The following is a 14,828-nucleotide window of genomic DNA, read 5'->3' on the forward strand; positions in this document are numbered from 1 at the left end:
TACCTGCTCGTATGTCTTGCGAAATGCCACTGACGCACCAAATGTCACTGGAATGTCAGCAATCCCACCGTCTGTGTTTGGAGCTTTTATTTTAATGCATTCATTTTCTCAGATACCTCTGTCCTCTGCCTCAGCCCTCTGTCTCTTTCATCCTGTGCACGTGCCTAAACTTCACCTCTGTTGTCCCTGTGCTTTCTCTAAGGCAGACGGCGTGCTGCACACTAAGTGTTCGATCATAACAATCCATTAGAATAATCACTGATAACAAGTTCATTTTCATAAAAGAGGCGGGAGAGGGATTAATGAGCTTAACGCTACTTATGTTCCATCCATTTTGTGCTGTAAATCAATAATCCAGTAATAATGTTCTTCAGTGGGGCCACAGAGCCCCGAGAGCAGCTTCCTCTCGCTCTCTGTGAGTTATTTGAGCCGCCCTGCTATCTCCTTTGTTCTCTATGAAGTTGCCTTTTGGGACGGCCAGGACCAAATACATATATTTTTAGTCTTTCCTACACAGCCTGGTGTGAAACAACACATTATTTGGTGAGACTGCAGGAAGCAGAGAGGGGGGGGGAGAGAAAACAAATGAGCGAAGAGGATGAGGCTGAGAAAGCCTGAGACTGCCAAGGCACACAGNAACATGAAATGCATGGGCGGAGGTGAGAAGATGGAGGAGACAAATGGTGGTGGGGTGAAGCATTTTACATTATTCTGTGTCACCCCCATCCTCCCTTACTATGTATAGCTATGCTCTAAGATACAATAGTTATATCATTTTAGTGCTCAATAACAAGATTAAAGGTAGGGTAGGTAAGAATGGAGAAATCAGCTCGAGTGCGCTAGAATTTGAAAGTACACAGCCGAAAAAAATCTGCCCCTTCCTTCAGACTTCCTTACAGAGCCCCTCCTCCAACACACACGAACGCGCACATGACCAATGAGGGCACGAGATAAGTTTGTGCACAGATGGAAGGCTGACAGGCAGGTAGGCCATCCAGTTATTTTAGCCGGGCCGTCTCAGATGATTGGTCGTGCTTTTTACAGCGCCACAGCTTCCACAGATGAAATATTTGTATATTTGTCAAAGCATTTCATGTATTCATTGCTATCGGGATGTTTAGAGCATTCCATGGAATATAACAACAAGTGTTTCTGAAGTGAATTACCTACCCCACCTTTAATGTGTAGTGGTTATTGGTGTTTTTTTCAAAAATGCTTTAAGACATTGATGGTAATTGTTTTCAACAGTATTATGACATTATAATTAAAAAACGTATTTACGGGTAAGTTGCAGATTTTTCCCTTTTTTTCCGAATATGTGGCCAAAAAAGCAAAGAAAGAGTGCAGTCTCTGAACATTTCAAAAATAATTCAAGGCTCATTCTTTTACAAACGAATAAACTGATTCAGTATATCAGGTGTGTGTGTGTGTGTGTGTGTGTGTGTGTGTGTGTGTGTGTGTGTGTGTGTGTGTGTGTGTGTGTACCTTGTATTGTGTTTTCCTTAGATGCTGTCATGGCAACTTCAGGTATGTTTAGCCTTATAGCTAGGTACTAAGAACATACATTATGATTTTAGCACTTTAGAGATCGTTAGCACAGCAGCAATGACTTATGAGGATGGCCTGTCGAGATAAAAGGTTTTTTCTTGCATTGATTGTTTCTCACCCAATAATTAACTGTGTCCTAGATGTCTAACTTAAAATAACTTTATAATTATGCGTTTCCTTGCTTGTAAAACTTATAAAAAATCAACATTGTTTGGTGGCTAGCCTTTTCTTCTTCGGTGCGTTGTGCACATTGCAGAATATCTTGATGCATTATTGCCCCTTGTTGACCAGTGGAATAATGAAACCGTTAACAGGATTTTGTATTGTTTCACCCACGTACGTGCCCATGCAGGTGTGTCCTTGCGCATTAAACAAACAAAACTGGGACCAGCTATTAAACTTTATACTCAATAGTGCTAGCAGTGGCCAAAAATGTGCTTTAAATGTTGTCTCATGTTTGGTGTCAACTAGACTGGGTTTATGAAAAATGGACGTAGTCATCATTGGATTGTGGAAGACGATGTTTTAAAGCCTAGAGTTTAGTTTAGCAATCACCATTTTGCTTTTTGGACATTGCAATTGTGTTTGCTTTTGGACCAGAAGTGACACGGGAATGGAGCTAAATACAACCGAACACTGAGCAAGACATTACACAAAAATAAAGTCAACACCCAAACCTGACAGCACCGTAACGGCAATCACAAATTAACCACGCCCTAAAGCAAACCCTGCTTCATCATCTATTTGACTCTAAATAAGACCATCATTTACACGATGAACGTCTTGCTGTATTGAAGAAGACGTGAAACCAGTGATTGAGACCGTAAACTCATTAGGAAAATGAACGAGGCAATGAATCAAGAGAGCTTTACCTTCCTGTCAGATTCATGGCCTAAAGAAAATTCCCTATCTTTAGGAGAGGGAACTATCCTTGCTCCTGGCCCCGTCCACAGAAGTTAATTGCTTTGCTCCTGTGCCCTACTCCTGTCTGTTTTACCTAACTGGGGGCGTGCCAACCACCATATACCAGGCCTATAGGTAATACATGCATAACTACCTCGTAAAAATCAAAACATCCATACTATCCATGTAACTACTGCCTTAAAAGGAATGCTGATAAATGTTTCCAATAGATTTGATAATGACCAGGACGTCCAGAGGTCAGGAGGATTGGACAGCAATTAATCAGGTGTGTGGTGACCTGACCAGGGGTGACTGGGCCCCATAATGACCACTAAGATGCTTAAAACTCTGGAACGGCCAAATCAGATATCCTGCCTTCGTGATGCTAGCTTGTCTCGCTTCTCATTTACCGTAAGTGAGAAATATTCACACCAATTCCATGTTCACTTCCTGTAAGAACAACTCTATCTACTCCATCCTTCATGCCATCCACCAGGGGAAATATCTCCTATTTATAACCACAGTACAGTAGATAGTATACTATTTGTCTGACTGTTGTTGTCTAGATAGATGAAGAATAGTAGTGTGTTTGTGGCCATGCTCTTTTTTCTGGTTGGAAGGGATGAGGGCGGTGAGAGCAGCGCAGGGTTAATTTGAAACATGTTGGGAACATCAGAGTCCAGACAGCCTCCTGTAGCCCCAGCTGGCAGCTTCCCCTTCTCCTCTATCCCTACTATGGCTGCTCACATCCTCATGAGGCTCTAAGAGAGCCTTAAGAGAGAAACGGTTGGCACATTTTGCTGCCCATGTTCCAGTGCCAAGCCCAGCTCGGCACTGCCTGCCTCAGCAACAATCCCTGCAACAGCATTTAGAACAGGAGGTAATAGCCCACAACACACCCTGACGTGGCAATTATTCACATAGTGTAGGCAAATGAAACGGCAACAGATCGACATCTCATTCTGTCTTTTTCCAGATTTCAAAATACCCCAAGTCAGTTGGCGGCTAAGCATCCAACAGAGTATCGCCTTCAGGTCCATATGTGTTTTTCTGCTGACACAGCCTCTACAGTCCTCAGGTGCCATGTTAACAACCAAGTGGAGAAGCGAAGGAGATATTACACAAGGAAGCAGTTTTCTGTGCTGGAATAAAATGTGAAAAAATATGTGTATATCCCCCTATTATCTCTACACGTTATGCACATCAAGCAGATTAGCAAGCAGGTTTTACTTCTATTATATAACAACATAATGGGCAGGAAATGTGTAGGAATCTCAGTCGTGCTGCATAATTGGAACCATGGCTTTATTTTATCTGCAAGGATTTACAGTAAATCACATAAAGCAAGCGCAGCAAATTAAGAGTACAACTTAAGTTCAGCATTCCCAGATGAGACGAGGTTGTATAGACCTGTAGTAAGACACACCAGAAACACTAGAGGCCATCTGCATGTGTTATTAAACTGCCCATCGCCTTGCACTAAATCCCAACAGTGGGAAAGAGTCCAGCAATCAAAGCGCATATGGCCGGCGACTGCTGCCTGAATTATCCTTCAAATGTAGGTTAATAAATTCAGGAGCAGGCTGTGCTCGTGAGCATCATATCTTTAACAACCTGACAGACACACCTGCCAATCTGTGGCGGGGAGGAGGGGCGGTTAGGGAGGGGTGGGATCGATCGCACCTCCGAAGCCTGTTGGGTGACAGCATCGCCGGAGACACACCCCGGGCAGGACCATTCATCAGAGAGCATCAGGAGCTAATGAAACACACTGAGAGAGTGATTAAGACACAGACACCTTTTACAGCAGGGCCCCGCCGCGCCTCATGCATTAATCACAGCCTCCGTCTTCTGGTACCCGCACTGTTGCTGTGTGTGTATGTGTGCAATCACCCCTATGGGTGTGAATGTGGGCATACAAATAGAAAGGTCTTTATGTCTGAATGCCTGTGGGTGTTTGTGTGTGTGTGTTAGTTGTGGAAATTGCATCGTGAGTTCTGTAGAAGGTCTCTTTGCCCTTTCTGGGTTTGCCCTTGGATATGGGCCACCACCTTTGTGGCTCTGCCAGTAAGAGACACTGTGGTGGGACTTGGCAACAATACAAGAAGCTGTTCTCTTACTGATCATTACCTTAAGGTGTTAATTGATTAATCAAACCTGGCTGATGATGAGCGAACACCTACTAGCAAAATCTGGTTTCCATTTTAGAAAGGCTCGTCTTGTCTGCTCAGCAAATGAATAAAACAATGCAGCTGGTACTAGTGTTGTATAATTATACTGGTAAGATATTTCTCCACAGCTGATTACTCATTGCAGTCTGGTTATAAATACGTTTGTTACATGAAGTTGGCTGTTAGGAGCTGCAGCAGCTTTTTTGGAAGTCCAAAACAGCGCTGGCGAGCTAAGACTACGCTACAATTGTGTTAGATCACATCCAAACACCATCTGTGGTGTCACCATCAGAGAGACAGGCTGCATATTGTTTATGACAGAACCAATATGAGGTTTTAATACCCGGTTTTATTGCTTAACAAATGAAGATGAGCTGAAGGTGATAATTTATATCTATTAATTAAGTTAATTAAGATGGGAGGATTTGCTACCTTCGCCCCTGTTGTTAATTACATCTGTGTCTGCAGCGCAAGGTTGATGCCGTAAATACAGATGTCACAGCCAGTGCTAGAGATTAGGCGTGTGCATGTTTGTGTGCATGTGTGTGTGCAAGCTCAGGTTTGAATAAAAATGTCACAGATTCTAAATATATGATGCAAAATGTCATACCAGAGCACGGTACACAATGCCAGATGTCTCTCTTTAGCGGGAGCAGACAGTCACTGAGTTATACAGAACTAATGAAATATGTGTAATCCCTAGAAGTGAAAAAAGACATTGTCTCACATTGTGTTTCATGTGTCTTTGTCCAAAGAAGCACTGTAGTTCGACCTGCTGAGTGAGCAAACCCACCCTCGGCCCACTCTATCTCTGTCCCTTCTTCAGACTCGCCTCTGTTGCTGCAAATGGGACAGCGACCAAGGGGTCTGCACTACAAGCAGCAGATTAAAGGATTACCATTAATTAGATGTCAGGGACAGAGAGGGGCTTTGCCTGTCTTGGCCATGATACAATATCTGTTAATCTGCTGCGCTCCTGGATAAAAAGAAATCAGTCCATTGACAGGAATAACGGGGATGGGGACAGGGAAGAATTGAAAACAAGAACAAAGAGGCAAAAAAGAGGGGTGGGTATAGAGATTGGAGGGATGAAGCAAATATGCTCGTGTTCCACTTGAATGTACATTGAGCTTTTTCGTATAGGAAGAAAAGCAGCTGGGGATAATGAGAGTCGTGAGGGTGTGAGAGACCAAAAGGAAGTAACAATGAGTTAATAACAGGGAGAAATAACGCGCCGATGAGAGGGGTGAAGTGGCTTTGGCACGAGTAGAGAACACTGACTTCTGTGAAATATAAAATGGTGGTATTAGCTTTTACTGATATTTTTTAAGTTAGCTCCTTATTGTTTCTTAGACAAGGTATTTCAAACATGTGTCCCTGATAGACATTTGTACTTTTCATCTGTCAGCTCTGCACTGATGCATCTGTATAATTGTCACAAGAAAAAAGTGGAAAATGAAAAGCTGCACTTCAAAGATATAGCGTTCCTTTGTACAAAAATGACATTCTTAATTGAAGACTCCGTCAGATGGCTTGCAGGTAAGTCAGGTGATTGACAGGTGACTGCTTTGAGTTTGATAAGGCAGGAGTCCATAATAGGAGTCCTGACCCTGACTTTTAGAGCTATTAACCCCAGCCCGACTGCCTGTTTTTACTGCATCTTCCTTTGACAGTGAGCATGACATTGTGCCTCAGGCCAGGTGAGGACAGGCTATCAGGGTCCTGTTAAACACCCGCCGACAGCAGATAACGCTCGCCCAGTGGATATCCTGGTTGTGGACAGATCACCTACAGCTGCATTGTGCTTATCACCAGCCTGTACACATACATCGCTAATCTTGCTTATGGGAAATATGTACTACTTCCAAAGTGATGGGGAAGGTTAAATGTACAACTATGCATTTTGTCGCGCTGCTTGGAAGCCCGTAGGCAAGAGCATGACAGCTCATTTTCTACTGCAGCGAGGTACATTTGAGTGGGTAATTGATGGAGGGCAGGGACATCATTTTCTTATAGCTAGGCATAGGGCATTCCCTCTATTTGAGTAGAGGGACTCTGGGAACCCCTATGAGCCCCACTCGCCTGAGACTCTAATTACTTTGGGGACCTGGAGAATTCAAAGGATTTAGATACGGCCAAAAAAGAATTTCCAATTTACTGCACCACTTGATGTTTGTCTTCGTTTGTGGTACGACTTCTGCTTCGGGAAGCAAACAGACACAAAGTGCACATTTGGGCGACCTGATAAAGGTGAAACATTATTAGATTGCTGTCATGGCTGTGTTTATCCCTGGGAAGCATGTGTGTGTGGGTAATAATCTCCTGGACAAACACACTGTTACCTCACCCCCGCCCCTTCTTTGCAGGAGCTATCTTCATCTCACAAAGCTCAACCCCTGCCTGTCTCCCCCCCGACAATTCTGCTCATGCTGTGGAGCCAACGCCCCAAAACCCTTCACACTGGGTTTGAACCATCTCTGAGAGAACACTAACAGCGCCATCAGTTTCATTTCCTGATTGAGTCGTATCTCATTCACTTTTAACACGCCTTTGTTTAGACATTTACGCAGACTTGTTAAAAATTCACTTCACAGTTATGGAAATGTTCTGCATGAGAATCTGGATCTGATATATTTCAGAGAGGTCCTTGGTCCGCTGTGATGATTCGGTTACATGCAAATTATCTTTTCATTCCCTAAGCTTTATATAATTAGAATCCTATAATCAAATTCAAATAAGAAAAAATGGCATAAAAAATATTCGTTTTCATTTTTCATTAGTTTGTAGCTTAGATTACATTTTTGCCTGATTGAGAACAAGTCCCCTGTGGACTGTGGAAGGTGCTGTCTAAACAATTTAAAACATGGCTTCCTTGACAACAGACCCTCTGAAGCATGATAATCAGAAACACATTTTGGTTATTAGGTCAACCGACAATAATTGCCTGGCAGGTTGCTCAATTAACACTTTTCCCCCACACGTGTTTGGATCTGTAAGCACACGTTTACTTAGTAGCTTATATAGTGGTTACGAAAGGTGTTACTTCCTTTCTTTGCATGATTAAGTCAGTGCACATATTAGTACCTCAGAGTAGGGGAGCGGTGTGTAATTCATACTTATTCGGCATGACGTACTTAGGAATTATGAGGCCACAAAAGCAGTCAACGCTTAATTGAGAGGTTACATTGTTGCCGACGGAAAGCTGTAACGAAGCTCAATGGTCATATGAGGATTTATTAAAAAAATATATTCCAACTGATTCACTTGTCATCAGTTGAGAGCCCCCATACGCATATGCACAGACCCATGACCAATGAAATGAGAATGAGAGAAATAGGGTGGTAAAACGTTCCATCATTTCCATTCTTCCCTATTTAATGGGGGGATATTTTTGCTCTACTCTGAGTGGCAGAGACCAGTAAAGTCACAGGGTTTTACTGTCTCCGAGCACAGTGTTGACAAAGATTGGGCACCGGAAAGACGTGCGAGAAAGTCACAAAGTCATGCAGGAGAGAGAGTGGGGGTTCGTGGAGAGATCGTTCACTGACAGAATCTAGTGTTTAAGGCATTAACGCCAAGCTATCTCACTTTAATTGAGCGCCTAGTGAGCGAGATGTCAGACAGCGGAGCCCTCCAGGGTGGCATATGTTGTTGAAGTTATGTGTATGCATGTGTGTGTTTGGTTGTGAGTGTGTGTGTGTGTGCGTGTTTGCACCTCGCCTGTGTGGGAGTGTGACAGACAGAATGAGACCTCTCAGCAGAAGGTGCTGGGGAGACAATCAATACTGCTCACCAAGGTGTGCGGCTGAGCCCTCTCGTTATGCGAGGCGAGGGAGGCTGGCTCAGGAAGAGCCAGGGGAGTATGGACGCACTCACAGAGGCCCCCTCATGCCGGCCTTTGCAGTCTTCTTTTTACGATACCTGACAAGATAATGAGTCTATAGCACCCCTGAATATATCCCCCATGGCTGTATTACTCCTTTGTGTCTTTTCTCCGGAGTGTTGCTGTGTTCTTTCTTAAGATTCACTGTGAAGTATGCGACCAGATGTCCATTCAAAGGCACCTCTATTTTAGATATGCTGAAAGCCAGGAGGATATTCCTGAATATGCTTGTACGGACTTACACAGAAAGAAAATGAACAGAAAATGATACCTACAGCATGCCGTGACATTGGAAAGAAATACCTCTCTGCAAACAATGTGGCCCGTATTATCTACAAATAACCAGTATCCCGAAGGTGCTTTTGGATTAAATATAACTGCGAAAATAATGGGCATATTTTAAAAATGTGATCATGCAACCCAATCCTTCTGGGCACCATTTTCTTGGTCCAAGACTGTGGGACAGTTCTGTCGGGCCGTACCCAGTCCCCATCCATTTCTATGCATGCTGCCAGTAAGCCGTGCCAAAGTGCTGATATCCCTCATTAGAAAAGCAGGATCCAGGAAAGAGTCCAACTAATGCCTGCTCACACTGACACAATGATGATGCAGGGTCTCCACAGGAGATTTGAAGGTCAACAAGAAAAACAAGTTGTAATAGATAATAAATTGTGGCCTGTGAAAAAACCATTTAAATAGAATATCTGGTGCTGAGAGGAGATGCTTTCCCCCATGCTTGTTAACGCTAACTGAATTTGACTGCAGAGGGAAACAGACATGCCGATTGAGGTGAATGTGTGTGCATGTGTATCCAAGTGAAGCCTGTGTGATTTCCATGTCAGCAGTCAATTCCTCCACATAGTGTGTGGCCCTGCACTTCTACCCGCACACAAAAACTACCGAATATTTGACATAGATTAGGAAAAAGTACAGCTATTCTTGCAATTCATTCATTATCTGGTGTTATCGAAAATAATTGTATCCACTGAGCCCACAAAAGCCAACATTTATCCAGCCCTTAGGGTAAAGCCTGAGGAGGCTTGGCTCAAAGCCGACTGGAACATGGAGTTAACACAGGTCACATCCCATCTCCTTTATCCTCAGGCAAAAGATGTATCATCATTTCCACTGATTCTGGATATCACCAGTGCCTACTATTTCTGTTATGACTACATTTATCAACCTGTTTTACTATCTCCTTTTAGTTTGCTCATTCAAATCACTCGCACGCAAAGTGGATTCACTCTCCTGTCTTACTTGAAAGCCTTCTCCCTCCTGCGGATCTTTACGAAAGGGGTCCTGCAGGTGTGGAAAGGCCTTTCGGTACCAGATAGGGCACAAGGATTACACCCACACTAGATTAAAACACAATTTTCGCCTGCTGGGAATTATAACAATCATCAGCCTTATACTCCAGGGATGTGGGACCAATGGGGGATGTTGGACCGATGGGGGATAGGGGGGTCCTGAGGCAGAGGAGGGGCACAACCAGAAATTGGTTGCCGTGAGGGTAATGTCTCCATCTAGAATACCGGTCTGCCACATTGAGATAAACAGTGCCTGCCAGGCGAAACATCAGATGTCTCAAATGCACTGTTAGGAGGCACAGTTTGAGACAAGGCGTGGACTATTTTGTTTGATGCGACTGGTTTAAGACTAGCCTGCTGCTTATCTCCTTTTGTTTCATTCTGCATCCTTGGCCACAGCGCCGGTCACTGATGCTGTTGTTGAAAGTAAGTAAATGCTCCCTTTTGCCGCCCCCACAAAAAGCAAGCCACTTTGTCATTTTGGAGCTTGTAAATTGAAGGACCCTTCTGAGGGCATTAGGGAGAGAAAAAGGGGCTCTGTAATGAGAGCATTAAAACAACATATGCTGCTCCTTTGCACCTTCGCACTTCAGACTGGCTTTTATTTCACCCTTTTTCCCTCTATTGCCCACTCTGCTCCCCCTCTGTTGAATTCCCAATTGCCTCTTTTTGGAAAGTCATTGAGAGTCTTTGACAAAGACATGCTGAAGTGAAAGCGTGCCCCTGGCCTTGTCGCCTTGTAGTGAAGCGGGCCATCTGACCAACAGCAGTAGGTTGGGCCAAGTGGGGCCATTAGACCAAACCTGAGAGACTCGTGCCTCCACCACTGCCAACCGCTCCACTCTCCTTCAAGCTTCAGACTACTCTGCCCAAGTCAGCCACCACAACCCCCCTCTGCTCTACTCTTCCCCCTGCAGGGGCAAACTCTTCTGCTCGGCCAGATCCCACTGGAGCACACGGAGAAAATCCATCCCCATTCTCCTGTGTGTGTGGAACAGAGAACTGAAAGAGCACTGGTGGCATAACGGGACTCGAAGGCGGAGGTGTCAAAGGAGGTTCAGTCCCAGGAGGGCTCATTTGATATTGTTGTCCAGGTGACCTTGAGCTGGGTACAATGGAAACATTTCTACCTTGACTTTGCGAGGTGTGTTGGTGGCTGTGTGTTTCACGTGGCGATATAGCCCTTTCACCTCAGAACAGAGAGAAATCGCTAAAGGCAAAGGACTGGAAATAATAGCAGAGCACCTTCTGTACCCGGGCAAGAAGAGTATTAGCAGGAAATCTTTTGAGGTGCCGCTGTTCATGCTCCATGGCTCCTCTTCAGACAGGTAGCTGTATTTGAAAGCTATTGATGGCCTTGTTCAATCAATTGAACAACAAAGTCCTGACCCAAAGTGACTCAGAGCATAGTGAGGGTAAGTGTGAGTGTGAGGGAGAGGGACGGAGAGGAAGAGTGAGAAAGCTAGTGATTGGAAGTGTTAATGCATGTTTAAAAGGGCATGTGTTTCAGGGGTGTTCAGATTGTGTGTCTGTACAAGAAGAGAGGAAGAAAGTCAGGTACAGAATGAAACAGACCGATGAGATTTGATGGTGTAAATGAGCTTGGAAAAAGACCAAACTCCCATGTTTGTATCCAAGCAACATGTGCCCTTATAGGTAAATGCCTGTCAGCTAACACTATAATTGTCTGCTGCATTTGTATATCCAAATCAAGTCAGCTGAAATATATACAAGACTACACACATTTATTTCAGGAATTAAGCAATATTAAGTTTTGATTACCAGGAACTGTGCCCAGGCAGGACAAGACAATATTTGTATGCAAATGCAGAAAAACAAAACAGCACTGGCGGAAAATGCTAAATAGGGACATCATAATGATTCATTTCACTCAGCCTAAAGACAAATGCAAAAAATCTTTAACTAAACAACCAAATATTTGCCATTAGTGTTCAGTAAACTCATTTGATTTGGATGTATTTTGAATTATAGATGAACTGAGTAAGCAGATTTACCTGCCTCAGGTTTCTTTGTTTCCGCCATGGCTCATTGTCATGGACTGCAGCTGTGTGTCTGTACGAAGAGAAATAGGAATTGCATGCATCTTTCTTAGTGCCACACCTCATCCACAGTCCTGCTGTCCCAGCGAAGCCAATCTGCCACCACAATACACACCTACAAAAGAAAACACACTGATATTACCACTGATTGTTGCCACGCTCATTCTCCAGACACATTTATGAGCTTATCAGTCAAATACAGAGCAGGTTTTGAGAGCGTGTTAATGCACAATTTGCAAAGAACATTTGGATTAGAAAGAGGGGAAATGAGCTTAATGCAAACAACATTTGTCGTTAACACCAATTAAGAATTAATTACCAACCGTCTTGTAAACAGTGTTCTGAATACAGAGCAAAGGGGCCGTGTGCGTCATTGTTTAGTGTTTACACTGAGCAAGCATTTGCAGCGGGCATCTCTTTTCCTGTGTAGTGCCCTTGGAACCAGGTCTTTTATATCTCAATTAAAGTGCTTTCCCTGTGCTCCCTTGCTCTGAGCACGGCCATTATCACCATGGCTCCCAACAGTCTAATTATGCCGACTCCCAACATCACCCCCCGCCCCTCCAAACTCTATACTGCGCCCAAACTGCTAAGTCTTGGACCTTGGTAAACTCACCTCAGCCTCCTTGCAGCCAATCAGAGAGCAGCGTGTGCTATCATTAGAGTATGGTGCTGGCTCTGTGGAGCTGGGTGTCTCTATGGGAGGCATTGATGAAATACCCCAGGGGAGACAGGGCAAAGCAAGGCTGCTGCTAAACCCTGAACTGCCTGTCAGCAACACTTTGTCTTAGCATGATAAGTTCCTGTTAGGAGGCCGTGCTGCCATGGTAGGGTCCATGCCCCCCCGCAATGTGCAGTATCAGAGACCTCCAAAATAAAGCACCATATTTCAGAGCAGCCTCTGGTGTTGTGATAGCAGTCTCTGTTTAATAACAATTACCACAGTGCTGCTGACAGAAAATAAAACGTATGACTCAACATTCAAGGTTCACTGTGGTAGGAGTTAACCTCTGGTTGCTCCAGGCATGCAATCACATAAATTACATGAAAATAATTTAATAATTTGAAAAGACATTTAGGTCAAGTTAGTGAAAGAGTAAGGCTGGGAAAAATACAGAATATTTATTATTATCAACACGTTTTATGAAAAAATACCAAAACGAACTATAAATTGATCACATTAACAACAATGGTCAGTGACTACACAGATAATACTTGATGTGTTCCCCATTAAATGCAATATTTGCGGCAGTTTGAGAAACATTTACTCATCTTTAGGAAATGAGTAAACATTATATAGAGATGAAGCGATACATTTGACATTCATTAATTTCATAAGATTTAGGTATTCAGTAGGAACTAAGGACATGAGGCTATAGAGCCACAGAGAGGGTAATATTAAGAATACAGGGAACCTCTCTTCGTGCTTATCGCAGGGAAATCTTTTTATGGATGTATGAAATCTAACTTTGATTAAGCTGTTAAGGCTACTGTATGCTAAACATATATTTTAGCTTAACATTATGCAAAATCAAAATGTAATTTATTTTAAGTCAAACATCTGAATGTATTCAAATAGCCTCGTAGCTAATTTGCCAATACAACAGCAAGTCTACATTTTGAGTAACCCAGTTTATGCTAGCCTACAGTACATTTCAATTGATTTTGGACCAGAAAAAAAAGTTTTACAAACACATCAGAGATACAGACTTGGTTGACTCGCATACACTGAATGCAACAGAAACACGATGAAACGACGTGCGTTGTTGTATTGGTCTTTTCATGTTTGTTTTTTTTACAATGATAATATAAATATAGGATGAAACCAGCCTTTAAAAAGAGATGTTTAGAAAATACCAACAGTCCAAATCGAGGGGTGAGATCCAGTGGGGCGCAAGTTACATTTTGGTCAAAAATGAGTCATATATCAAATGAAAACTCTCGATGAGCTCTTGCATGTGAATTCTAAACCAATCCAGAGTTATTAATCAAAAACCAAAACACCTAACACAGAACACACTGAACTATTTGGGGCCAAAAGGACGTAAGTGCACTTGCGTCCTTTTGGCCCTGAGAAATGTATTATGGGTAAAGCCTTTGGATAGCACTTGAGTGAAAATGGCTGACACCACATGTAAGCAAGCTAGGTCAACCATGAGAGGAAAGCTTTTCACTGCTGAAGAAGTGTTACTAAGCTTATTTCAAGATGCAAGAGCTTGATGAAGAGAATGACATAATCCAGGATTCAAAGTCAATGCTGAGTGACAAAGGAAACTTAGTTTTTACAGATCTATCTTCAACAGAGAATTCAACTCATACGAGATCAGCTCATGCATGTTCCAGTATCTGTCAACTCTTTCAGGTACTGAGCATGTGGTGCTGTACTCTGACACATGTGGTGGCCCATGCAGTCAAAACCTTACCCATCTCCATGATGGACCATGCATTCATGGAGTCTGGACACAGCAAGATGGAATGTGACAGTGTCCAGAAAAAAAAAGAAGGGCCTGTGTACAGTTCGGAGGGGTACTCCACTCTTGTGAGGATGGCAAGGAGGAACAGGCCATAGAAGGTGATTGAGCTTGGGCACAGTGACTTTCTGTATTTCAAGTCCTTCTCACAACACATAGGGCTGCTCGATTATGGCAACAATCATAGTCACGATTATTTCGGTCAATATTACTATCACGATTATTAAATATGATTATTGAGCTGGTTTAGTAGGCCGTTGCACTGTAAAGCGTTGCACTGTTTCTTCCGAATAAAAAAAAGTAAAGTTGGTCAAATGTCACTTACGGCCCTCTGGTTCTCACCCCTCGAAATGTAGATGATTAGATAACCTGTAAACATTTTCTCAGACAACTAGAGGTTAACCTTATGTTCCTCCTATGGCTTGATCCTCAAAAATCTCTGGCTGGGAGTGATAAATACTAGCAGTATTGTGCTATAGCCCTCA

Source organism: Notothenia coriiceps, unplaced genomic scaffold (genome assembly GCF_000735185.1).
Source record: "Notothenia coriiceps isolate Sejong01 unplaced genomic scaffold, NC01 NC01_scaffold00026613, whole genome shotgun sequence".
Classification (NCBI taxonomy): Eukaryota; Metazoa; Chordata; class Actinopteri; order Perciformes; family Nototheniidae; genus Notothenia; species Notothenia coriiceps.